The following is a 26,200-nucleotide window of genomic DNA, read 5'->3' as shown; positions in this document are numbered from 1 at the left end:
ATTAAATTAAACGAAATTTTCAGACTGTGTTTTTGGGATGTTACAAGTTGGTATCAGAGCCTTGGTTTGAGGGATTTGGGCAAACTTTCGGGTGTGTCTGAACTTAAATTAAGGAAGTGGTATAAAGTTTTCAAGAGAAAAACCATGTTTAGAAAAAGATTTTGGGAAAAGAAAATAATTTTTGAAAAGGTATAAGGAAAAGAGTTTTAGAAAAAGCGAAAATAACTTTAAAAAGAGAAAAGGGTGTGGTGCATGCAATCAGCCGAGCTCAAGTAAGTACTCCCAAATTACCCATACAAGATTATATTATGTATACCAGTTCCAGTTTCAGTAGAACAGTATGCTAGAATAGGACTAAGGATCTAGGAGGATGCCTTATGTGCCTAAAATATGTGTTTCGGCTTTATGAGAATCGCATGCTAGTATTGAGTAGATAGCAGTAGGATAGCCTGTTTAGGCTATACCTGATATTATAAGCTTAGCATTGTATGCTAGTACATTTTCTTGTTGTGAGGATAGAGTTGCTTGAGTAGTCTCTTGTGTTTGAATGTTGCTTGCTTTGTGCTTTGTGAGACTCAGAGTGATGGGAGTTAGCCATTAGGTGAATACGTCACGTCACATGTGATCAGGGTTGAATAATATCAGAGTGCTAGATTTGGCCCTATTATGCAGCTCTTGTTTGAGTCTAACCGTTGTAGGGACGAGTCTTTTACTCGAAGGATTATCTGAGCCTCATCACATGTGATGGTATTCAGATGATGGCTAATTGGCATTACATGGAGGCCTTTAGCAGCTGAGGACTGGATTTGGTGGAGTCAGATATTTCCCTAGGGCAAGCCTAGGATGAGAGTAGCAGAGATCAGTAGTAGTAGTAGTAGAAGTGACTTGGTCGAGTCGAGGCAGTACTTGAGGAAAGTACGGATAGATGTGGAAGGTAGTATGGGCCCGTACTACTGAAAGTAGAGGATCCGTACTCGAATCAAGGAAGGCTGAGATGAGACCAGGAAACTTGTAGTGTGTGAGATCCCTCGAGTTTGGATGAGTATTGTGGTGTTAGTGATGGTATATTGCTGAGTATAGTGACGTTACAAGGTAGACCAGATGGTAGTTCTGGTGTCGACAGGGAATCAGGGTCGGACTCTAGAGCTGGGCAGATTGATGATCAGATGAGGGAGTTCATTCCATCTGAGAATTACACGCAATATCATTAACCAGACTCTTGTGATCTTCAGTGTGATCAAGGAGGGCATTATATAGATTGTGATGAGAGGCCGAGTGCATTATGCACTGAGATAACAGTCAAGATAGACACCCATACGTTGATGTTTCGGGAAATTCAGAGTTTGTGAGGCTTTAGATTGTCATGTGGGTTAGGGATCCCATTATTAGCAGCAGATGGTTGGCAGATGTCACCAACGCTTTTCATTCCAGATGTTGTCTCGAAAGGAGACAAGATCTGACTTACCTCCTATCTCCAGCGGGGTAGAGCACGAGATTGATAGGAAGAGGTTGGTAGTGAGTTGAGTGATAACGTGGTTGATGCTATGTCATGGGATGACTTCCAGACCAGATTCCGAGCAGTGTGTGCCCAGGCGATTGAGGCGCAACAGTTGGCGCAAGAGTCGTTAGATCTCCACCAGAAGACTGAGACTGTGGCAGATCACTGCCAAGTCTCGGGAAAGAACTTTTATGGAACCATAGTATGCGGCAGATGAGGAAATGAAGAAGGTAAGTTATCAGAACATACTGTAGAATGATAGCAGGGAGATTGTGAGTATCTCGGGATGAAAGACCCTGAATGATATAACTTCCATAGCTCGAGAGCGGGATATGGATTTGGAGCACATTGGTAAGAGGGAACCAAATCAATTGCTTATAGTGAGGGGTCTCGGGAGGGGACCCTAGATTTCAGATTAGCTTTCGAGAGAACAGCAGGACCAGATTCGGTGCAGCACTTGCAGGAAACTGCACAAGGGAGCCTTTCGTTCCAGAGGTTTGAGTAAGTGTAATCCTGAGTTATCCTTAGTTTGTGTCTGAATTGTATTTTTTATGAGATGTCATATGCCAATTGCTTACCGAGAAGCATTGGCAAATAGTGATAGACCAATTCCCCAGATTGCGGGATTGGGAGAGTACAACGTCATCTTGGTTTATTCCAAGACTGAGGAGCAGCACGAGAAGCACCTGAGGGAGGTGCTAGAGATTTTGAGGAGGGAGAAAATTTTCGCAAGGTTCTCTAATTATGAGTTCTGGTAGTGCGGGGTGCAATTTCTTGGGCACCTTGTCAATCAGAAGAATATTCTAGTAGATCCGGCCAAGTTAGAGGTCGTGATGCAGTGGGAGATTCCGAGGTCTCCAATTGAGATTCGGAGCTTGCTAGGTCTAGCTAGTTATTACCGGAGATTTATTCGGAAGAAAGTACGAAGCTGGGATGAGTTTGCAATTTTGTTGAGCAGGATAGTAGTCCGAGTGGCTGATTGGATTGAGAAACACGTGAGTTGGGCTTGGAAAACTCCCCAGAATTAAGTGCGTGTAATAGCGATCAGTAGATGATTGGTTTGGGAAATCAGGTTGAAGATTTTCTCGGCAGGACGTGATATTAGTTAGGATGTAAGACTACGGGACAGTCGTAGCATTCACCAGCAGGTAGACAGTACGGGAAGTGTAGCGAGGCTACAAGATGACCATACTAATCACGTTAGACGATAGCTGGTTCGGGAAAAACCAGGTTGGAGGATCGCCGATAGGATTCGAGTAAGTCAAGATGCAGATTTAGTGAAGGTTCGGCATGGGATGCTTTCAGATTAGTAGGCGGTGTAGAGTCAAAATGGAGAGTGTAGCAGGACTGCGGAATAGCCGCAACAATCCCCAACAGCCAGATAGTGATAGAGTGTTGTAAGTCTTCGGGTGTAACCGTAGCATTCACTAGGTTGGTAGAAAGCGTGAGTGCGTTGTTAGGACGCGGAAAGAACAGTAGTACCCACCATTTCAGGTATAGTAGTAAGGATATGGAAATCCATGGATTGGATTTCGGAATTTCCCAGATGGATTAGACCTGGTTAAGCCAGTGATAAGACTGTAGAAGCGCCACTACAGAGAAGAGAGCAGAGAAGCAATGGGCTGCTTGAGGTCATTTATGACATAAGGCTGGTCATGTAGCAATCACTTTTAGCTTTGGGTTTGGTGATGTCAGGACTCGATGTATGGACTCGATCAGTTAGATCAGCAAGTTATTAAAGCCTCAGTGACATGGTACTAGTGGCAAATAGTTCTAAAGGAGGAATCTGTTCAGAAGTCGTGTGAGGTGACTAAGTAGGGAGCCCTTTGGCTCCGCAATTGGGTTGGAACCCGATACTTCAGATGATTGTCGAATCAGTTGAGACCAGGAAGGCCTAGATGGATTTCGGAAGCAGCCATGTGTCGGCATACAGTTTCAGGCAGTCAAGGTTTCAGGCAGATCAGGGATTCAGACCATCTCGAGACATCAGAATCCAAAGGAAGTAGATGTGAGCTTGTTGTGAGGGATTAGTTCTCCTGAAGATGTTAAGGCTTTGGGATGATTGGTCACAGCTGCCCTGAGCAGGCTAGGGTGTGCCCATGCTTATGGCCAAGTTACATGAGTAGTTGGCGTGTAAGAAGTGATTTCGAGGACGAAATCTAATTTAAGTGGGAGAGAGTTGTAACGCCCCGTTTATTAAAATAAAATTAGTAAATGTGAGTCCCAGACTAGTTTGTGAAGAATTTTGGAAGTTAGGGTTTAAAAGAGTGTGTTCGGGATTAAATTGAAAAGGATTACGGAGGTCAGGGTCTGTTTGGTAAATTAAGGACTTTGTTTGAAAATGAATCTGGTGAGGGGGACTAAAATTGTTAAAATATTACAAGTTTGAAGAAAGAACACGGGTGAAGCCCCGTCATTCCTCCCGTGTATGAAGATATAACCCAAGTGAAACCCTAAACCTAATCCTTAGCAGCCGCCACCTTGTGACTCCCCAGCCGTTGTCTCTCCCAACCTCAAGCCTCCAATCACCGGCTGTCACCCTCCTTCTTAGACTTCCGGCACCGAGACTACCACCATAAACCTGCTGCCGCCGAGCCTCCACTATTCTTCTTCTCATTCTCCTCCTTCAGCCGCAGTTGTCTTCATTGCCCCTGTCAGGCGAGACCGACGAGCTCGTTGTTCCAGTCGATACCGTGACCGTTGTCAATGCCAAGAAGCCGTCGCGTTATCTAGTTGCCGACGAGAACGAGAGGTTGCTACTCCGACGTGACTCAATCATTAGGATCGTGAAAGATTTCGTGGTTAGGTCGGTATCTCGCATAAACGACATATGCGAGCCTTGAACCGATACGGGGTTAGGGAGGCCAGTCGTGCACGTCTCGTAAGCGTCGCTATTTTACCTCTCTCGTCCCTACTCTCCTGCTGTGGCGCTATCTCCGAGAAGGCATGGTTTCTGCCGTCCAACAACCGCCGTTGTTTCCGCTTGGGTTGCTGCTGCCATCGATGAGAGCCACCAAGTGGGTGGCTAAGCCCTTGAACAAGTCAGAATCGCATATGTGGGTTGTTGATGGTGTTGATACTGGATAATTGAATAGGTACCCACCATGTCCGCCAACCATGGTGGTTTCCGCCAAGCATCGCTGCCGGCCACCACGGTGTGGTTGTGTGTGTGTGTTAGTGTGTGTGTATAAAGCATTGTAATTGTAATTTCCAAAAGATTAATGAAATGGAAAACCACCACCCTAGGGTGGTGGCCACCGCCGTGAGCCGCCATCGACCACCACTACCCGAGGTGGTAGTGGGTGGTGCCCGCTAGCAAACCCTAATGGGCTTAGATATTGATTTTGGGCCTATTGGGCCTTGTTTGAGTGGAACTCCTAGTTAAGGTTTAGAAAACCCTAATTATGAGTATTGGGCCTTAGACCTATTGGACCCACTTTTGGGCCATCGGGATCAGATTGTGAATTAAGTCCAAACTATTTCATGTCATTTATCAAGTAGAGTAAAGAACTTAATGGACTAAGTCCTTAATGAGCTAATTGAGAAAATATTAATATTTGGGAATTTATCAGGGCACACGAGAATTATCTAATAAGTGAAATATTAAATAATAATCATTGGCAGAAATTAATCTAAGCAATAATGGACTTAATAGATTAAGTCCTTAATGGATTAAGTCCCTAGTGGGTTAAGTAAGAAACACTTAACCCTAGTTATCATTTGATGTGAAACCCTAATTTCACTTGGGCTTTGTATTGGGCCATCCGAGAATAATCAAATGGACTAGAGTAATTAGTTGGGCTTTAGGGTGAGGCCCATATGAAGGATTGGGCCCAATTTGGAAAATTGGACCATAGATGGGCCATAGTTGGGGCCTAGATGGTTGTATGATATTGGGCCCTAAAATGATACATGTTGGACTGGATTGATCAATTGGGCTATATGTTGGACTTTGATCCCTAGTTGACTTTGGGCCTATGGATTGGGCCTTGGGCTTGGGTAAGCCAAGCTAGGGGTAATGTAGTAATTATCCAAAGCATGTATTTTTAGTTATGCGTTAGAACCCAATTATTAATTGGGTGTTATTTGGTGTTGACAGTTCGGAAATCTGTCAGCCAGCAGCTGGGGTGGAGTCTGCGGGACTTCAACAGTGTGGGATTGTGTCTGCGGGACTTCAGCAGTGTGAGGTGAGTTTCCTTCCAGTAGGAACGGGTCTAAGGCCACAATGTCGGCCCGTTTAGTAGCAGTAGTTTCCGGACTTTGGTCCGATACAGTTGTTAGTTGTTTGATGCCTTCGTGGCTCAGTCAGGATTTATGTGTTAAGTGTTATGGGCTACGGCCTGACGTAGTATGCAGTATATGAGTTTATCATCATGTGTGTTATGCTATTTGATATGTGTTTTGCTATGCTATGCTATGCCCAGTCAGTTCCGGATTTCGGTCTGATGCAGTTAGTTCCGGACTTCGTTCCGATGTAGGGGATAAGGTCCCAGTCAGTTCCGGACTTCGGTCCAATGCAGTTAGTTCCGGACTTCGGTCCGATGCAGGGGACAAGGTCCCAGTTAGTTCCGGACTTCGGTCCGATGCAGGGGACAATGTCCCAGTCAGTTCCGGACTTCGGTCCGATGCAGTTTCCGGGCTTCGGCCCGATGCAGTGGGCAAGGCCCAATATGTGTTTATATGTTATTGTATGGTATGTGGTAGTTTGGGGGAGCTCACTAAGCTTCGTGCTTACAGTTTCAGTTTTGGTTTCAGGTACTCAGTTTTCAAAAGAGGAGCTCGGGAAGATTGCAGTGCACACACCATTTATTCAGCCTGGGATGTTTATATACTCTGATATATTTGATAGTTATTATAATATTTTGAGATACATTGCTTATGATTTCTATATGAGGTTTATTGACTATGGTTTTATCATTAAATTAAACGAAATTTTCAGACTGTGTTTTTGGGATGTTACAAGTTGGTATCAGAGCCTTGGTTTGAGGGATTTGGGCAAACTTTCGGGTGTGTCTGAACTCAAATTAAGGAAGTGGTATAAAGTTTTCAAGAGAAAAACCATGTTTAGAAAAAGATTTTGGGAAAAGAAAATAATTTTTGAAAAGGTATAAGGAAAAGAGTTTTAGAAAAAGCGAAAATAACTTTAAAAAGAGAAAAGGGTGTGGTGCATGCAATTAGCCGAGCTCAAGTAAGTACTCCCAAATTACCCATACAAGATTATATTATGTATACCAGTTCCAGTTTCAGTAGAACAGTATGCTAGAATAGGACTAAGGATCTAGGAGGATGCCTTATGTGCCTAAAATATGTGTTTCGGCTTTATGAGAATCGCATGCTAGTATTGAGTAGATAGCAGTAGGATAGCCTGTTTAGGCTATACCTGATATTATAAGCTTGGCATTGTATGCTAGTACATTTTCTTGTTATGAGGATAGAGTTGCTTGAGTAGTCTCTTGTGTTTGAATGTTGCTTGCTTTGTGCTTTGTGAGACTCAGAGTGATGGGAGTTAGCCATTAGGTGAATACGTCACGTCACATGTGATCAGGGTTGAATAATCTCAGAGTGCTAGATTTGGCCCTATTATGCAGCTCTTGTTTAAGTCTAACCGTTGTAGGGACGAGTCTTTTACTCGAAGGATTATCTGAGCCTCGTCACATGTGATGGTATTTAGATGATGGCTAATTGGCATTACAAGGAGGCCTTTAGCAGCTGAGGACTGGATTTGGTGGAGTCAGATATTTCCCTAGGGCAAGCCTAGGATGAGAGTAGCAGAGATCAGTAGTAGTAGAAGTGACTTGGTGGAGTCGAGGCAGTACTTGAGGAAAGTACGGATAGATGTGGAAGGTAGTATGGGCCCGTACTACTGAAAGCAGAGGATCCGTACTCGAATCAAGGAAGGCTGATATGAGACCAGGAAACTTGTAGTGTGTGAGATACCTCGAGTTTGGATGATTATTGTGGTGTTAGTGATGGTATATTGCTGAGTATAGTGACGTTACAAGGTAGACCAGATGGTAGTTCTGGTGTCGACAGGGGATCAGGCTCGGACTCTAGAGCTGGGCAGATTGATGATCAGATGAGGGAGTTCATTCCATCTGAGAATTACACGCAATATCATTGACCAGACTCCTGTGATCCTTAGTGTGATCAAGGAGGGCATTATATAGATTGTGATGAGAGGCCGAGTGCATTATGCACTGAAATAACAGTCATGATAGACACCCATACGTTGATGTTTCGGGAAATTCAGAGTTTGTGAGGCTTTAGATTGTCATGTGGGTTTGGGATCCCATTATTAGCAGCAGATGGTTGGCAGATGTCACCAACGCTTTTCATACCAGATGTTGTCTCGAAAGGAGACAAGATCTGACTTACCTCCTATCTCCAGCGGGGTAGAGCACGAGATTGATAGGAAGAGGTTGGTAGTGAGTTGAGTGATAACGTGGTTAATGCTATGTCATGGGATGACTTCCAGACCAGATTCCGAGCAGTGTGTGCCCAGGCGATTGAGGCGCAACAGTTGGCGCAAGAGTCGTTAGATCTCCACCAGAAGACTGAGACTGTGGCAGATCACTGCCAAGTCTCGGGAAAGAACTTTTATGGAACCATAGTATGCGGCAGATGAGGAAATGAAGAAGGTAAGTTATCAGAACATACTGTAGAATGATAGCAGGGAGATTGTGAGTATCTCGGGATGAAAGACCCTGAATGATATAACTTCCATAGCTCGAGAGCGGGATATGGATTTGGAGCACATTGGTAAGAGGGAACCAAATCAATTGCTTATAGTGAGGGGTCTCGGGAGGGGACCCTAGATTTCAGATTAGCTTTCGAGAGAACAGCAGGACCAGATTCGGTGCAGCACTTGCAGGAAACTGCACAAGGGAGCCTTTCGTTCCAGAGGTTTGAGTAAGTGTAATCCTGAGTTATCCTTAGTTTGTGTCTGAATTGTATTTTTTATGAGATGTCATATGCCAATTGCTTACCGAGAAGCATTGGCAAATAGTGATAGACCAATTCCCCAGATTGCGGGATTGGGAGAGTACAACGTCATCTTGGTTTATTCCAAGACTGAGGAGCAGCACGAGAAGCACCTGAGGGAGGTGCTAGAGATTTTGAGGAGGGAGAAAATTTTCGCAAGGTTCTCTAATTATGAGTTCTGGTAGTGCGGGGTGCAATTTCTTGGGCACCTTGTCAATCAGAAGAATATTCTAGTAGATCCGGCCAAGTTAGAGGTCGTGATGCAGTGGGAGATTCCGAGGTCTCCAATTGAGATTCGGAGCTTGCTAGGTCTAGCTAGTTATTACCGGAGATTTATTCGGAAGAAAGTACGAAGCTGGGATGAGTTTGCAATTTTGTTGAGCAGGATAGTAGTCCGAGTGGCTGATTGGATTGAGAAACACGTGAGTTGGGCTTGGAAAACTCCCCAGAATTATGTGCGTGTAATAGCGATCAGTAGATGATTGGTTTGGGAAACCAGGTTGAAGATTTTCTCGGCAGGACGTGATATTAGTTAGGATGTAAGACTACGGGACAGCCGTAGCATTCACCAGCAGGTAGACAGTACGGGAAGTGTAGCGAGGCTACAAGATGACCATAGTAATCACGTTAGACGATAGCTGGTTCGGGAAAAACCAGGTTGGAGGATCGCCGATAGGATTCGAGTAAGTCAAGATGCAGATTTAGTGAAGGTTCGGCATGGGATGCTTTCAGATTAGTAGGCGGTGTAGAGTCAAAATGGAGAGTGTAGCAGGACTGCGGAATAGCCGCAACAATCCCCAACAGCCAGATAGTGATAGAGTGTTGTAAGTCTTCGGGTGTAACCGTAGCATTCACTAGGTTGGTAGAAAGCGTGAGTGCGTTGTTAGGACGCGGAAAGAACAGTAGTACCCACCATTTCAGGTATAGTAGTAAGGATATGGAAATCCATGGATTGGATTTCGGAATTTTCCAGATGGATTAGACCTGGTTAAGCCAGTGATAAGACTGTAGAAGCGCCACTACAGAGAAGAGAGCAGAGAAGCAGTGGGCAGCTTGAGGTCATTTATGACATAAGGCTACCAATGGTCATGTAGCAATCACTTTTAGCTTTGGGTTTGGTGACATCAGGACTCGATGTATGGACTCGATCAGTTAGATTAGCAAGTTATTAGAGCCTCAGTGACATGGTACTAGTGGCAAATAGTTCTAAAGGAGGAATCTGTTCAGAAGTCGTGTGAGGTGACTAAGTAGGGAGCCCTTTGGCTCCGTAATTGGGTTGGAACCCGATACTTCAGATGATTGTCGAATCAGTTGAGACCAGGAAGGCCTAGATGGATTTCGGAAGCAGCCATGTGTCGGCATACAGTTTCAGGCAGTCAAGGTTTCAGGCAGATCAGGGATTCAGACCATCTCGAGACATCAGAATCCAAAGGAAGTAGATGTGAGCTTGTTGTGAGGGATTAGTTCGCCTGAAGATGTTAAGGCTTTGGGATGATTGGTCACAGCTGCCCTGAGCAGGCTAGGGTGTGCCCATGGTTATGGCCAAGTTACATGAGTAGTTGGCGTGTAAGAAGTGATTTCGAGGACGAAATCTAATTTAAGTGGGAGAGAGTTGTAACGCCCCGTTTATTTAAATAAAATTAGTAAATGTGAGTCCCAGACTAGTTTGTGAAGAATTTTGGAAGTTAGGGTTTAAAAGAGTGTGTTCGGGATTAAATTGAAAAGGATTACGGAGGTCAGGCTCTGTTTGGTAAATTAAGGACTTTGTTTGAAAATGAATCTGGTGAGGGGGACTAAACTTGTTAAAATATTACAAGTTTGAAGAAAGAACACGGGTGAAGCCCCGTCATTCCTCCCGTGTATGAAGATATAACCCAAGTGAAACCCTAAACCTAATCCTTAGCAGCCGCCACCTTGTGACTCCCCAGCCGTCGTCTCTCCCAACCTCAAGCCTCCAATCACCGGCTATCACCCTCCTTCTCAGACTTCCGGCACCGAGACTACCACCATAAACCTGCTGCCGCCGAGCCTCCACTATTCTTCTTCTCATTCTCCTCCTTCAGCCGCAGTTGTCTTCATTGCCCCTGTCAGGCGAGACCGACGAGCTCGTTGTTCCAGTCGATACCGTGACCATTGTCAATGCCAAGAAGCCGTCGCGTTATCTAGTTGCCGACGAGGACGAGAGGCTGCTACTCCGACGTGACTCAGTCATTAGGATCGGGAAAGATTTCGTGGTTAGGTCGGTATCTCGCATAAACGACATATGCGAGCCTTGAACCGATACGGGGTTAGGGAGGCAAGTCGTGCACGTCTCGTAAGCATCGTTATTTTACCTCTCTCATCCCTACTCTCCTGCTGTGGCGCTATCTCCGAGAAGGCATGGTTTCTGCCGTCCAACAACCGTCGCTGTTTCCGCTTGGGTTGCTGCTGCCATCGATGAGAGCCACCAGGTGGGTGGCTAAGCCCTTGAACAAGTCAGAATCGCATATGTGGGTTGTTGATGGTGTTGATACTGGAAAATTGAATAGGTACCCACCATGGCCGCCAGCCATGGTGGTTTCCGCCAAGCACCGCTGCCGGCCACCACGGTGTGGTTGTGTGTGTGTGTGTGTGTTAGTGTGTGTGTGTGTATAAAGCATTGTAATTGTAATTTCCAAAAGATTAATGAAATGGAAAACCACCACCCTAGGGTGGTGGCCGCCGCCGTGAGCCGCCATCGACCACCACTACCCGAGGTGGTAGTGGGTGGTGCCCGCTAGCAAACCCTAATGGGCTTAGATATTGATTTTGGGCCTATTGGGCCATGTTTGAGTGGAACTCCTAGTTAAGGTTTAGAAAACCCTAATTATGAGTATTGGGCCTTAGACCTATTGGACCCACTTTTGGGCCATTGGGATTAGATTGTGAATTAAGTCCAAACTATTTCATGTCATTTATCAAGTAGAGTAAAGAACTTAATGGACTAAGTCCTTAGTGAGCTAATTGAGAAAATATTAATATTTGGGAATTTATCAGGGCACACGAGAATTATCTAATAAGTGAAATATTAAATAATAATCATTGGTAGAAATTAATCTAAGCAATAATGGACTTAATAGATTAAGTCCTTAATGGATTAAGTCCCTAGTGGGTTAAGTAAGAAACACTTAACCCTAGTTATCATTTGATGTGAAACCCTAATTTCACTTGGGCTTTGTATTGGGCCATCCGAGAATAATCAAATGGACTAGAGTAATTAGTTGGGCTTTAGGATGAGGCCCTTATGAAGGATTGTGCCCAATTTGGAAAATTGGACCATAGATGGGCCATAGTTGGGGCCTAGATGGTTGTATGATATTGGGCCCTAAAATGATACATGGTGGACTGGATTGATCAATTGGGCTATATGTTGGACGTTGATCCCTAGTTGACTTTGGGCCTATGGATTGGGACTTGGGCTTGGGTAAGCCAAGCTAGGGGTAATGTAGTAATTATCCAAAGCATGTATTTTTAGTTATGTGTTAGAACCCAATTATTAATTGGGTGTTATTTGGTGTTGACAGTTCGGGAATCTGTCAGCCAGCAGCTGGGGTGGAGTCTGCGGGACTTCAACAGTGTGGGATTGTGTCTGCGGGACTTCAACAGTGTGAGGTGCGTTCCCTTCCAGTAGGAACGGGTCTAAGGCCATAATGTCGGCCCGTTTAGTACCAGTAGTTTCCAGACTTTGGTCCGATACAGTTGTTAGTTGTTTGATGCCTTCGTGGCTCAGTCAGGATTTATGTGTTAAGTGTTATGGGCTACGGCCTGACGTAGTATGCAGTATATGAGTTTATCATCATGTGTGTTATGCTATTTGATATGTGTTTTGCTATGCTATGCTATGCCCAGTCAGTTCCGGATTTCGGTCTGATGCAGTTAGTTCCGGACTTCGGTCCGATGCAGGGGATAAGGTCCCAGTCAGTTCCGGACTTTGGTCCGATGCAGTTAGTTCCGGACTTCGGTCCGATGCAGGGGACAAGGTCCCAGTTAGTTCCGGACTTCGGTCCGATGCAGGGGACAATGTCCCAGTCAGTTCCGGACTTCGGTCCGATGCAGTTTCCGGGCTTCGGCCCGATGCAGTGGGCAAGGCCCAATATGTGTTTATATGTTATTGTATGGTATGTGGTAGTTTAGGGGAGCTCACTAAGCTTCGTGCTTACAGTTTCAGTTTTGGTTTCAGGTACTCAGTTTTCAAAAGAGGAGCTCGGGAAGATTGCAGTGCACACACCATTTGTTCAGCCTGGGATGTTTATACTCTGATATATTTGACAGTTATTATAATATTTTGAGATACATTGCTTATGATTTCTATATGAGGTTTATTGACTATGGTTTTATCATTAAATTAAACGAAATTTTTAGACTGTGTTTTTGGGATGTTACAAGTTGGTATCAGAGCCTTTGGTTTGAGGGATTTGGGCAAACTTTCGGGTGTGTCTGAACTCAAATTAAGGAAGTGGTATAAAGTTTTCAAGAGAAAAACCATGTTTAGAAAAAGATTTTGGGAAAAGAAAATAATTTTTGAAAAGGTATAAGGAAAAGAGTTTTAGAAAAAGCGAAAATAACTTTAAAAAGAGAAAAGGGTGTGGTGCATGCAATTAGCCGAGCTCAAGTAAGTACTCCCAAATTACCCATACAAGATTATATTATGTATACCAGTTCCAGTTTCAGTAGAACAGTATGCTAGAATAGGACTAAGGATCTAGGAGGATGCCTTATGTGCCTAAAATATGTGTTTCGGCTTTATGAGAATCGCATGCTAGTATTGAGTAGATAGTAGTAGGATAGCCTGTTTAGGCTATACCTGATATTATAAGCTTAGCATTGTATGCTAGTACAGTTTCTTGTTATGAGGATAGAGTTGCTTGAGTAGTCTCTTGTGTTTGAATGTTGCTTGCTTTGTGCTTTGTGAGACTCGGAGTGATGGGAGTTAGCCATTAGGTGAATACATCACGTCACATGTGATCAGGGTTGAATAATCTCAGAGTGCTAGATTTGGCCCTATTATGCAGCTCTTGTTTGAGTCTAACCGTTGTAGGGACGCGTCTTTTACTCGAAGGATTATCTGAGCCTCGTCACATGTGATGGTATTCAGATGATGGCTAATTGGCATTACAAGGAGGCCTTTAGCAACTGAGGACTGGATTTGGTGGAGTCAGATATTTCCCTAGGGCAAGCCTAGGATGAGAGTAGCAGAGATCAATAGTAGTAGAAGTGACTTGGTGGAGTCGAGGCAGTACTTGAGGAAAGTACGGATAGATGGGGAAGGTAGTATGGGCCCGTACTACTGAAAGCAGAGGATCTGTACTCGAATCAAGGAAGGCTGAGATGAGACCAGGAAACTTGTAGTGTGTGAGATCCCTCGAGTTTGGATGAGTATTGTGGTGTTAGTGATGGTATATTGCTGAGTATAGTGACGTTACAAGGTAGACCAGATGGTAGTTCTGGTGTCGACGGGGGATCAGGCTCGGACTCTAGAGCTGGGCAGATTGATGATCAGATGAGGGAGTTCATTCCATCTGAGAATTACACGCAATATCATTGACCAGACTCCTGTGATCCTTAGTGTGATCAAGGAGGGCATTATATAGATTGTGATGAGAGGCCGAGTGCATTATGCACTGAAATAACAGTCATGATAGACACCCATACGTTGATGTTTCGGGAAATTCAGAGTTTGTGAGGCTTTAGATTGTCATGTGGGTTTGGGATCCCATTATTAGCAACAGATGGTTGGCAGATGTCACCAACGCTTTTCATACCAGATGTTGTCTCGAAAGGAGACAAGATCTGACTTACCTCCTATCTCCAGCGGGGTAGAGCACGAGATTGATAGGAAGAGGTTGGTAGTGAGTTGAGTGATAACGTGGTTGATGCTATGTCATGGGATGACTTCCAGACCAGATTCCGAGCAGTGTGTGCCCAGGCGATTGAGGCGCAACAGTTGGCGCAAGAGTCGTTAGATCTCCACCAGAAGACTGAGACTGTGGCAGAGATCACTGCCAAGTCTCGGGAAAGAACTTTTATGGAACCATAGTATGCGGCAGATGAGGAAATGAAGAAGGTAAGTTATCAGAACATACTGTAGAATGATAGCAGGGAGATTGTGAGTATCTCGGGATGCAAGACCCTGAATGATATAACTTCCATAGCTCGAGAGCGGGATATGGATTTGGAGCACATTGGTAAGAGGGAACCAAATCAATTGCTTATAGTGAGGGGTCTCGGGAGGGGACCGTAGATTTCTGATTAGCTTTCGAGAGAACAGCAGGACCAGATTCGGTGCAGCACTTGCAGGAAACTGCACAAGGGAGCCTTTCGTTCCAGAGGTTTGAGGGAACCAAATCAATTGCTTATAAAGAATTTTGTATCTTGGATTACAACATCCCTCTTCCAAGTTATAAAGTGTTGTGTTGGGTCCTAGCATTAATATTACATTTGGGTGTCTTATTAAGGATCCTATATCTAATCTAAATTTGTCTTTATTCCTTTTAAGATATCTTCCAACAATGCTGCTTCTGGCTCAAACCTCACCGGCTCCTTCTCTCTTATTAACCTTTGTGGGAGAGTCATCTTTGATGGTTCCAACTTTATGGATTGGATCCGGAACATCAGGATGGTCACTCATTATGAGGAAAAGGAATATGTCCTCGACAAGGAGCTAAAGGAAATTGATGAGTCCACTGCTACTCCAGAGCCAGAGGAGATCGTTGACTTTAGGGCACATGAGAGAGATGCTACCAAAGTGGCATATATCATGTTGGCCACAATGACCATAGAAATCCAGAAATCCTATGAGGACTTTTACCCTTTTGATATGCACATGAACTTAATGGACCGCTACCATCAAAGTGCCCATCAAGAGAGGTACGATATTATGACATCCCCATTTTCACGGCTAGAAAAGACCGATTTTGTTTATGCTTTATAAAAACAGAGTACCCTTTTTAATAAAAATGTTTCGGAATTTGTTCCCAGTAAAACATGATAAGTACGTTATTAGCATTTCCGAATAAAACTATTTTTATTCATTTTAAAACATTTGGGATGTATCGTCAATACAGAAACATAAGCATAAATAGGACTTACATTCATTATCAGTAGTGATTGATATCTCATTAATCTCTCAATATAATGTGACTTCATATCAACACCTGTGATATAAATAAACTGAGTGGGTCAGGTTGGGAAACCTAGAGAGTACATAGGGTTTTCAACCCACAACAATATAACTATTATGCTTAATCATCAAACAGTTAATCCAATTACCCATCCCCATTATCTTCTTTACTCTTAAGGATCTACCCTAAGAATTAGTTGTTTGTCATTCATTCATTCCTAAGGATTATCCTAAGGAATATGTACGAAGTCCTTCGTTGTCAATGACCCAGTTGTCAAGCATAGCTGCTAGTTCTATCACTTAGGCGCAACTGCTAGAATTGTGACATTCTCTATGAGGCGCAGCTGCCGGTATTGTCCTTCGGTCACAGCTGCTAGGGTTATCTCGTTTATTGAAAGTATTATTTTCGAGAGTCCACTCACAATACATGTTAATGGGTTTTTATAAGACACCGGTGAACACATCGTTCACAACACCTGCAGGTTGCGAGCCTACTAGTGTTCCACTGGACTATCTAGAATAGTCTATGGTTATCATCCATACTCTGCTAGATGATGGGCCCAGCATTTGGGAACCAAGCTTCTCACATCGTCCACCTCTCACCCTTACCTCATGGTCTATATCACCTCTCAACTCATCATCCAACTCATATTTCATCTACCCATGTTTTACCCAACATATTATATAGATATAAATACATATACAGTTTAAATCATATAAAACTTGTATAAAATTGTTCATCCAACATAGATAGCAAGTATGCAGATAATATGCACACATAGCACGTAGTTTATATAAAATATTTCATATCTATGTGTATGATGAAAGGTACCATGCACTCACCTGAAAAGGTGGTGACTCGGTACTCGGATGACACTTCATTTACTTTAAACAACTCCTTTGACAGAACCTAATATCATTACCACTAGAGTTTAGTCTAATGCTCGACGAGACTAATTAATAGTCTAACTATTAATACTATTATATAAGCATTAACACAATACTTTTCACCCACTATGTACAGATAGGACTCAGACATGGAACACCGGAGGGCATGATCATTTTGGCATATAGAACTTCTTAAATCTAGCAAACCAAGCAGCCCTCCAAACCAGATTCCCCGTACCGTGAGTGGTTAAAAATATATTATAATGACACTTATATAACTCATAATAATAACCCAAATATTTATTATAAGGTCCTAATAATATTACTATATTTAAATAAAAAATATATTTAAAATAGTGTGGCATATCTTACCTTCCGAGCCAAAAACTCTTCTTCTCGGAGCCGTCGAGCGCTCTGGGGCTTTCTTCTAGCGCTAGGGGAGGTTTGGGAGGTTTAGATAGAGTGTAGAGAGAAGAAAGAATGGGAAAAGTGTGAAGAAAAATGAGGGTGGGAGAGGTTCTATTTATAGGGTGAAATATGGCTGAACTTGGTACCACATGTCACCATCTGGTGGCAAGACTTAGGGAGAAAGCAATGGCCAAGATTGTGCCACGTCACCCATTTTCGCACAGCACACTTCCGACTTCTAAAATTCATAACTTTCGCATAAGAGCTCCGTTTTTGACATTCTTTATATCCACGCGTAGGTAAAGGTAAGATCTACAACTTTCATTTTGACTCCGTCGGTTAATTCTCGGCCGATCTAAAATTTAACAGTAGGATGAAATTATATTGTTAAATCTCCGCGTAAAATTCATAACTTTTACATACGGACTCCGTTTTCGTCTGTCTTTTTATCATTGAGTTCTTATTAATGAGATCTTCAAATCTTATTTAGGTCGCGTAGGCCAAAAACTGCTCGCACTAAAATTCGAGTTTTCGACTGTGCACTATTATGTCAAATCTTAGAAAATTCATAACTTCCTCATACGAAGTCATATTTGGGTGTTCTTTTTTTTTTGTATGTTCTCGGTTAACGTCTACTACAAATTTATTTTAAGATCACTAAGGCCAAAAATTCCTCTATCATAAATTCACTATTTACGTCTCCCAGTGCCATGTCGGTTTTGCCGTAAAACTTCGACGAGCCATAACTTCTTCGTTATAACTCGGATTTCAGTGTTCTTTATATATACGAAACCCTTGTAACGTATACTATGACTTGGTTAATATTAATACTTCTAAATAATCTTCCATTAAAACTCATTTTTGAAGTTCATTATCTCTAAATTGACTAGCCCGGATCTTCGGGCGTTACAGATTTCATCTCTTCCATGATAACAACCCGAATGAAGGATGGTGAATCCATCACAGGCCACTTATAGAAAATGCAAAGGTATGCGGACTGTTTACTGAAGTTGAATGTGAACTTCCCCGAGGAGTTGGCTATTAACATCATATTGAACTTCCCCGAGGAGTTGGCTATTAACATCAATTCTGAATAACATATCACATGAACAAGGAGGAAGTTACACTCACTAAGCTTCAAGGGCTTTTGTAGACCGCCAAAAGTGGTCTCAAAGGAAAATCGATTGTTACCACTTCTACTCCTAATTCCACCCCTGTCTTGTCAATCGGGCAAAGTAAAGGGAAGAAGAGGAAAACCCCTTCGAAGGGTACCAAGGGAAAGTCCCTTGAAGGCTCCTCCTCAAATGGAACCAAAGGTGGTTCTGTCACTCCTTCTTTAAATCCTAAGGAAGCTCAATGCTTTTATTGTCAGGAAAACGAGCACTGGAACTGAAACTACCCCAAGTACCTACAAGATGTTAAAGATGAGAAGGTTAAGCCTACCCACGCAGGTATTTACACTATAATGTCTAATAACTCACCACATGCTACTTCTTGGGTTCTTGATACATTTTGCGATATTCATATATGTTCTTATTTGCATTGCCTAAGAAGATGTGAGGATGTGGAGCATGGAAAGATAAACTTGATCATGGGGAATAGGAAAGCTTCACCTGTCACCAAGATTGGAGTTTATTCTTTATTGCTAAGTAGTGGGTTAGTGTTAGATTTGAATAAGTGTTGTTACTCATCTGAAATGGAGAGAAATATTATTTCTTTTCATGGTTTGTACAAACAAGGATATACTTATTCATTTGATAATGAAGTTAGTGGTATTAATGCTTTTTAAAATAATGTTCTTTATTACATATCAATTCTTCCACTAGTTTGTATAAAGCATCATTGTTCCATTGTCGTCTTAGACATGTTAACAATAATTGCATAGGCCAACTCTAGAAGGATGGAGTCTTGGTGTCATTTGACTTAAGGTCAAATGATAGTTGAGAGTCTTGTTTACTTGAAAAAAATAACAAAGTCACCCTTCACTGGTACTTGTGCTAGGGGTGAAGGTTTGTTGGACCTCATACATACAGATGTGTGTGGACCCTTCAGAACCACCACAAGGGATGCTAACCACTTTTATGTGACTCTTACTGACGATTATAGTAGATATGGTTATGTCTACTTAATCAAGCATAAGTCAGAAACTTTTGAAAAGTTCAAAGAGTTTAAACAGGAAGTGGAGAATCAGTTGAGCTGGAACATTAAGATGCTTCGACCTGATCGAGGAGGAGAGTATCTTAGTATAGTGTTCCTTGCTATCTAAAGGAATGTGGAATTGTTTCGCAATTGACACCTCCTAGGACACCACAGCTTAATGAAGTGGTGGAGAGGTGCAATCGAACCTTGTTAGACATGGTTCATTCCATGATGAGTCAAGCTTCATTACCAATCTCATTTTGGAGTATGCCTTAGAGACTGCCGCCCATATCCTTAATCTAGTCCCTACCAAGAAGGTTGCCAAAACACCTCACGAGATGTGGACTGGGAAAGTTCCCAATTTGGACCACATCAAGATTTTGGGTTGCAAGGATTTTGTGAGGTGTGAGACTCAGGATAAGCTTGAACCTCGTAGTGAGCAGTGTATTTTCATCAGTTGGCCACAAAATTCTTTTGGTTACCTCTTCTACGGACCTAGTGAGAATGTGGTCTTAGTGGCAAGGAGAGGGGTCTTTCATAAGAGAGAGTTTATAAGCCAAAGAAACAGTGGGAGGCAAATTGACCTTGAAGAACTTCAAGAGTCAAGTGGTGAAGGAAGCTCAAACACTAGCAATCAACCTAAGGATGATACTCCAGTTGAGCCGATAAATGAGTTCCTACCTCTGAGGCATTCCAAAAGAGTTAGGAACTTACCTGATCATTACTACGGTTTTCATATTACTACGGAAGGTAATGCATTCATCAGTGATAGTACACTGGTAAATTTGGGTGAGCCTAAAAGATTTAAGGAAGCCAGGACCCGAGTCCACCAAATGGAAAGAGGCCATGGACAGCGAGATTCAGTCCATGTATGACAATCAAGTTTGGAACTTGGTTAACAATGTGCGGGGTCATAAGACGTTCGGGTGCAAATGGATCTTCAAAAAGAAGATCGACATGAATGGGAATGTACACACTTATAAAGCACGACTAGTTATGAAAGGATTTACTCAAACTCCAGGAGTTGACCACGATGAGACCTTGTCGCCAGTAGCGAAGATTAAGTCTATTAGGGCTTTTCTAGCCATAGCTGCATTTCATGATTATGAAATATGGAAAATGGATGTCAAAACCACTTTCCTTAATGGGAAGTTGGTTGAGGATGTTTACATGAGTCAGTCAGAGGGTTTTGTCGGTGCAAAGCACCCTAATAGAGTGTGTAAGCTTAAGAAATTCAACTATGGATTGAAACAAGAATCTCACAGATGGAATCTTAGTTTCGATGATAAAGTTAAAGAGTTTGGTTTTTCGAGGAGCGAAGATGAGTCATGTGTATATGTTAAGGATAGTGCGAGTATAGTTACCTTTTTGGTATTGTATGTGGATGATATACTACTCATAGGAAATGACATCCCAACCTTGCAGGAGGTTAAACCCTAGCTTGGGAAATGTTTCTCTATGAAGGACCTTGGAGAAGCTGCTTATATCCTAGGGATAAGGATATTGAGAGAAAGGGGTAAGAGATTAATTGGAATTAGTCAAAGTACCCACTTGGATAAGGTGCTGAAGAAGTTCAACATGCAGTATTCCAAGAAAGGTGATTTACACATCCAGTGTAACACCAAAATAAGTAAAACTCAGAGCCTGAGTACAGAGGCTGATATAGCTGAGATGAGTCGAGACCATATGCTTCCATTGTAGGCTCGATCATGTATGCTATGACTTTTACGCGCCCTAATATGGCTATTGCTTTGAGCATTTTCGACAGATATCAAGGGAATCCTGGCACGGCTCACTGGACTGCAGTGAAGAATATTCTCTAGTACCTACAAAGGACTAGGGACTGGGTCCTTACCCTTGGTGGGAGTGATGACTTGAGAATTATGGGATATAGTTGATGGGTTTTGGTCATAAGACATCCTATGTGCTCATACAAACCCTAATGCTTGGATCTAGGTTTCTCTATTCTACATGCTTTGAATCTAAGACTATAAACCCTAATTCTAGCATGCAAGTAATCATATTAACATAAGAATGGGTTTAAGATCATACCTTTGATTGTTATGTAGCAATAACAATCCCAAATCTCCTTGAATTGACTTTGGAAGGCTTAGAGTCACAAGTGTCACTCCTCTAATGGCTTACAAACACCAAGAGCAAATGGAGAAGGTATAAAGAGAGAGGAGAGAGGTTAGAATTTGTCCTTAGGACTTCTTGGAAAGGGATTCACGAATTCATGTGCCAAGGGGTGTTTATATAGGTGTTCAGATATGGTTTCAGTCATTATCCTTATCTAGTTGCTTATCTACAAAGCAACACATAAGATAAGTCTTAGAAATCTCTTATCCTTTATCCTTTGGACGATTTCAAGGATATCTTATCCCTTGAATTCGTCCAACCTATATCTAGGATAACCATTACCATATTTTGTAACTATCACATAATTACAATTCAACCCCTCTAGTTTAATTAATTACACTTGATCACAAAATTAATTCTTAATTAATTATTGACCAATATTAATTAAACAAATATGATTTCTCCTTTAATATATTATTCTTATAACATATTAATAAATCATAATAACCTCTCTCTCTCTCTATTTATTTCTCCAATCAAGTTGCTTTGGTGAAGGCAACCCAAAAGGACCATGCACCATCGGGTTAAGTACATACCAAAATAGTTATGGACGTAAACACTAATCCAACAGTCTCCCACTTGGATAAGTCTAATAACTATTATGCGTATGACTTCAGATCCTGATCTGCAATCGTAGCTTTCCAAAGCCGCTGTCAACTCTGATCCTATCAGATACACGTGTCCTTAGATAAGGGATCATATATTCCTCCATTCTAGATATCATATGAGATATGATTTCAAATCATTCTCTTTGTACTATATCTCGATTTTCGATTTATGACGACAGACTAATTGAACAAATCAAATTAGCCCTAGCCCGGCCGAGCATTTACGTATGTCATCACTAAACCATCGAGGGGCCCAAAAGATATCTCTTTTATTCTTTGAATAAAAGGAACAGATAAACTTTGATACAATGCTTCCTTGCACTCACTCACCGAATCACACACAACAATATGTTTTATAACACCAAGTTACTAGTGCGTTTACATATTATCAATGTGCAACCGATTCGCAAGATACAACTCCCACATCTCAGTTTTAAGAATATAAGATGTTATCGTCTCACCAATCACTCGTAATACAATTCATGGAGTGATCCAAGCGAGCGTGGGTTTAATCCAATGCTCAAATCATATTCATAAGCACTCATGAACGTTGCAGCAAACATTTGCTTATGTCGAATACTCTTCTAGAGAATCAACACGCCAATTCACGACAGTCTTCATTCATATCTACTTCCAACATATGAACGACTGTGGCCCGTTTGAATAATTCGATTATTCTTAATAAACTCAATTATTCTGGATGTCAAAACATGCAAGGTGAAACACAAGAATAATACTAATCCCATATGGCCTCAAACCTTTGTGTATAAATAAAACTCCTTTTATTTATCTCCATACCGATTACTCATTATTTGTCGTTTCGGGTAATCAATTTCTTACTTGAATTATCACACTTGTCCCATGCTCCTAGCATGTACACAATGTTTACCTATGGTTCTTACTTTGTCAAATAGGTCACATTGAACACATTTCCAATCATTCTCATTTCACAACTCCAAATCCTTTTTCGTAAGTGAAAGAATATCAAATTCTTGCTACTTATAGAATATGCTAGATTCTAACATCCTATGCAATGATTCTTTCGTAATGTCACTGCACCAAAGTCACAAAGACTATTGCCAATGATATTACAAAGTCCTCTATCGAAAATTGTTACAAGACAATTCCTTAGATATGATGTCTCTCTTTCAAAGTACATTCCTTCGAACATCCTTTTGCATAAAAGTTTCTAATCTAGACATAGATTTTCAATATTTACATCCTAATACGAACATGCTTCCATATTTTCCTCATGACAACTCATTCTTAATAGAATCTTTTCTATTTGTAATGATGTCGATATGGTCCATCCAATATGGAAACATTTCCATATTTTCCAATACTATACTTCCAACTACTCACGAGCGACCAATCCTCGTCGAACTTTGGATTGTCCTTTGATAGTTGTTTAATTATTTTAGTCAAAACCAATTCTAGTCCCTTTTCCCTCCAAATGCGCTAGACATTTGGAAAATTTTAGAATGGTCAAACATTAAAGCATTTGCAATCGATCCTATACCCGAAGCGTATGGGACACGATGCACAATGTTTTATTTGCTATGTTCTCAAAATTCGAATTGTGAAGAGGAACGCCGTAATCATAATCAAAATTTTAAGAACACACTATGTAACTTTGACTAAATTTATTAACATTTCTCAACCTAATCCTTTGGATTTGAAATGAAGCATAATATTCTCTCCCTTTATTATAGCAAAACAACTATACAACCCTTACGACTTTGCAAGGTATAACTCTTGTTTTCTATAATTAATATTGCCAAGTTGCAAAACTTTCCATAATAATCATACACTCATAACATTTATGCTCCCACTATTATGATTATTACTATAAAACATAACACTTATTCTCCCACTAGCTTTGACATGTATTCATAAACATCTTAACTTTCAGAAAAACAATACCTATTGAATTTCTTAAGTCCATGCTTCTAATACTTAATGCTTTGATAATCTTTTATCAAGGCTTCTCGAACTTATACACCTTTGCCTTAGATAGTTCATATGTGTGTGTAAACACTTAGGACTAATTGCCAAACCTCACAATTCAAATTATGGAAAGGGATACCGTGGCCATAATCAAATTCGAGAATGCAATTTTACAATCACTATCTTCTTAAAAATCTTTCTTAGTGAAAACATTTTCTCACAATCATTTTCATGAAGGAGGAAATCTTATGACACTTAGATTTAAACGGTGTATTTGTTCCTATCCATGTGAATTTGTCAAAACCAAAGTTTACGATAAATTCAAACTCATATGGATCGAACTCTTTTAATCTTGATTTCTTGCCTTATGGTAGCACAGCTGCCCACCACGTCTTCCAAGTAGTTAAGCAGCTCACCTTTTCCTATCAATGTACCTTCCATTGATTAAGGTGCTTTGCCTTTTATGCGTTCAAAATGAGAACTCATAGGACTCACATGCATAATTAACTCAATTGGAATAGCACATAATCAAAATATTGTCAACACGATAGGTTGTAAACCTCAACTCGTGTGCTAGTGATGATCGATAAGGTTTATTTGATTTGTTCTTGAAACCTTTCAAGACCATTAATACTCCCACTGACTCCTTGACATATAAGATTCTCTTGTCAATAACCATTTCTTGACAAAACAAATATTCAAGAGTTAGTGTAGTTTTTATCAAAACACTTCATAAAATTGTCCTAATTGGTCTTTGTCTTATCCAAGACATCACAACTTTCCACATTTTATGAACGTTATAAACCTTTTAATACTTGTCACTCATTGTCACAATCTTAACTCTAAGACTTGTTTTTGGAACGAAGTATGATTGACTTCTTGATTTAACCATTTCTTCAATTCTTGATTCCTCTACTTAGACATACAATTGTACTAAGACTTACTTAGAGGATCAATTAAGATATGGTTCTTAATCATTAAGACCTATCATAAAGCGTAAAAGGTACTCTCCCGTCTTCTTAGAATGGAGAAACTTTTATCTTTCTGCCTACTTGATTCTTATTCGTTTTGCTTTTGATTTAAACCTTTTTAATCAATTCCGAATTATACTTAATCTTATAAGTATAATCATATTTACTAAACCTTTAGTAAATCATGACGAATATCTTTGTTACTCTTATGGTGGACTTGATCAACATACAACTTTGTGTGCTCGATCTCCTAGTCCTTTCACTTGACACTTTGTCAACGAATTAGTCTAATTTCTAAATATGAAATTTCTCATTCATCATGCAACCAAGTTGCGTGATTCTAAATTTCTGTCCAATTGAAATTTGGGTGATGAGAAACTCTCCCTATCTGGTAAATTCTCGACTTTTTCCATAAGAATCATATCCATTTGTTGAAAAAAATATTCAAACATCAATTTTCATAACGATTTCATTGCAAGGAAGTAAACAAATAAATAAGTCAAACCTAAATTTATTTTATTTATAAAAGCAGCGGAAAACATTTGTCCTTACAATGCAAAATCCATTGAAAACTATGTATTTCAAAATGAAAATTTCTAACAACTCTATTATAACTATCTAATCTTCAAGTCCATGCGATCAAGATCCATTTCTTGTGATTAGATTCATCTTGATCTTTCACCAAGCTTCCTTTCTTTTCATCGATCCTGCAAAACATTCAAATGCAATCTTATCACATCATGTATTTGAATCAATGAATAGGAACTTAACGAAGTTAGACAGTGGATTTTACCTGAAGCACGGTCATACTCTTTGACTCTCCCATCTTTGGAGTTTTCAGGCTCTTGGGGCAGACTTTTATCCAACGCCCTTTCTCTTGGCAGCAAACGCAGGTCGGTTCTCCTAGAACGTCCTCGGAAGCATGGTCGGGTGACTTTCCCAACAAATATGCTCCATTGCTTCGCCAAATCGTTTCTGATTCAGCAGCAATGAGGTTATCGTCATGATCCATCATATAATACTTTCTTTTGAACTCATTATATGATTCAGGAAGTGACAGCAAAACCCAATTTACAGCTAACTCATTCGGGAATGACACACCCAACATTATCAACCTATCAATGTGTGATTTCATTCCTAGAACGTGGGCACACACGGGCTTACCATCTTCATGTTTCATTTCCAATAGGGCTTTAGTGATATTGAACCTTTCAATTCTTCGATCTTGTGGGTTAAGGAGAATAATTGGAGGAGGAGGAGGAAGTGAAGCATGATTTCTTGTTCCTTGATCGAATCATGGAATATCATCTTCATATGGAATGCTTGTTCCACGGGATTCGAGAAGACCATAGTTGTCGAACTTTGACATCTACAAAACGGGAGAAAACAAATTCAAGTTCGTTGATAGATTGAGTCCTTAGTAAATCACCCAAATGAGATACCAAGGCTAGGACCCAACACAATACGCTACAACCTAGAAAAG

This window comes from Lactuca saligna, chromosome 5 (assembly GCF_052625555.1).
Source record: "Lactuca saligna cultivar CGN05327 chromosome 5, ASM5262555v1, whole genome shotgun sequence".
NCBI classification, from domain to species: Eukaryota; Viridiplantae; Streptophyta; class Magnoliopsida; order Asterales; family Asteraceae; genus Lactuca; species Lactuca saligna.
This window is presented reverse-complemented; position numbering follows the sequence as displayed.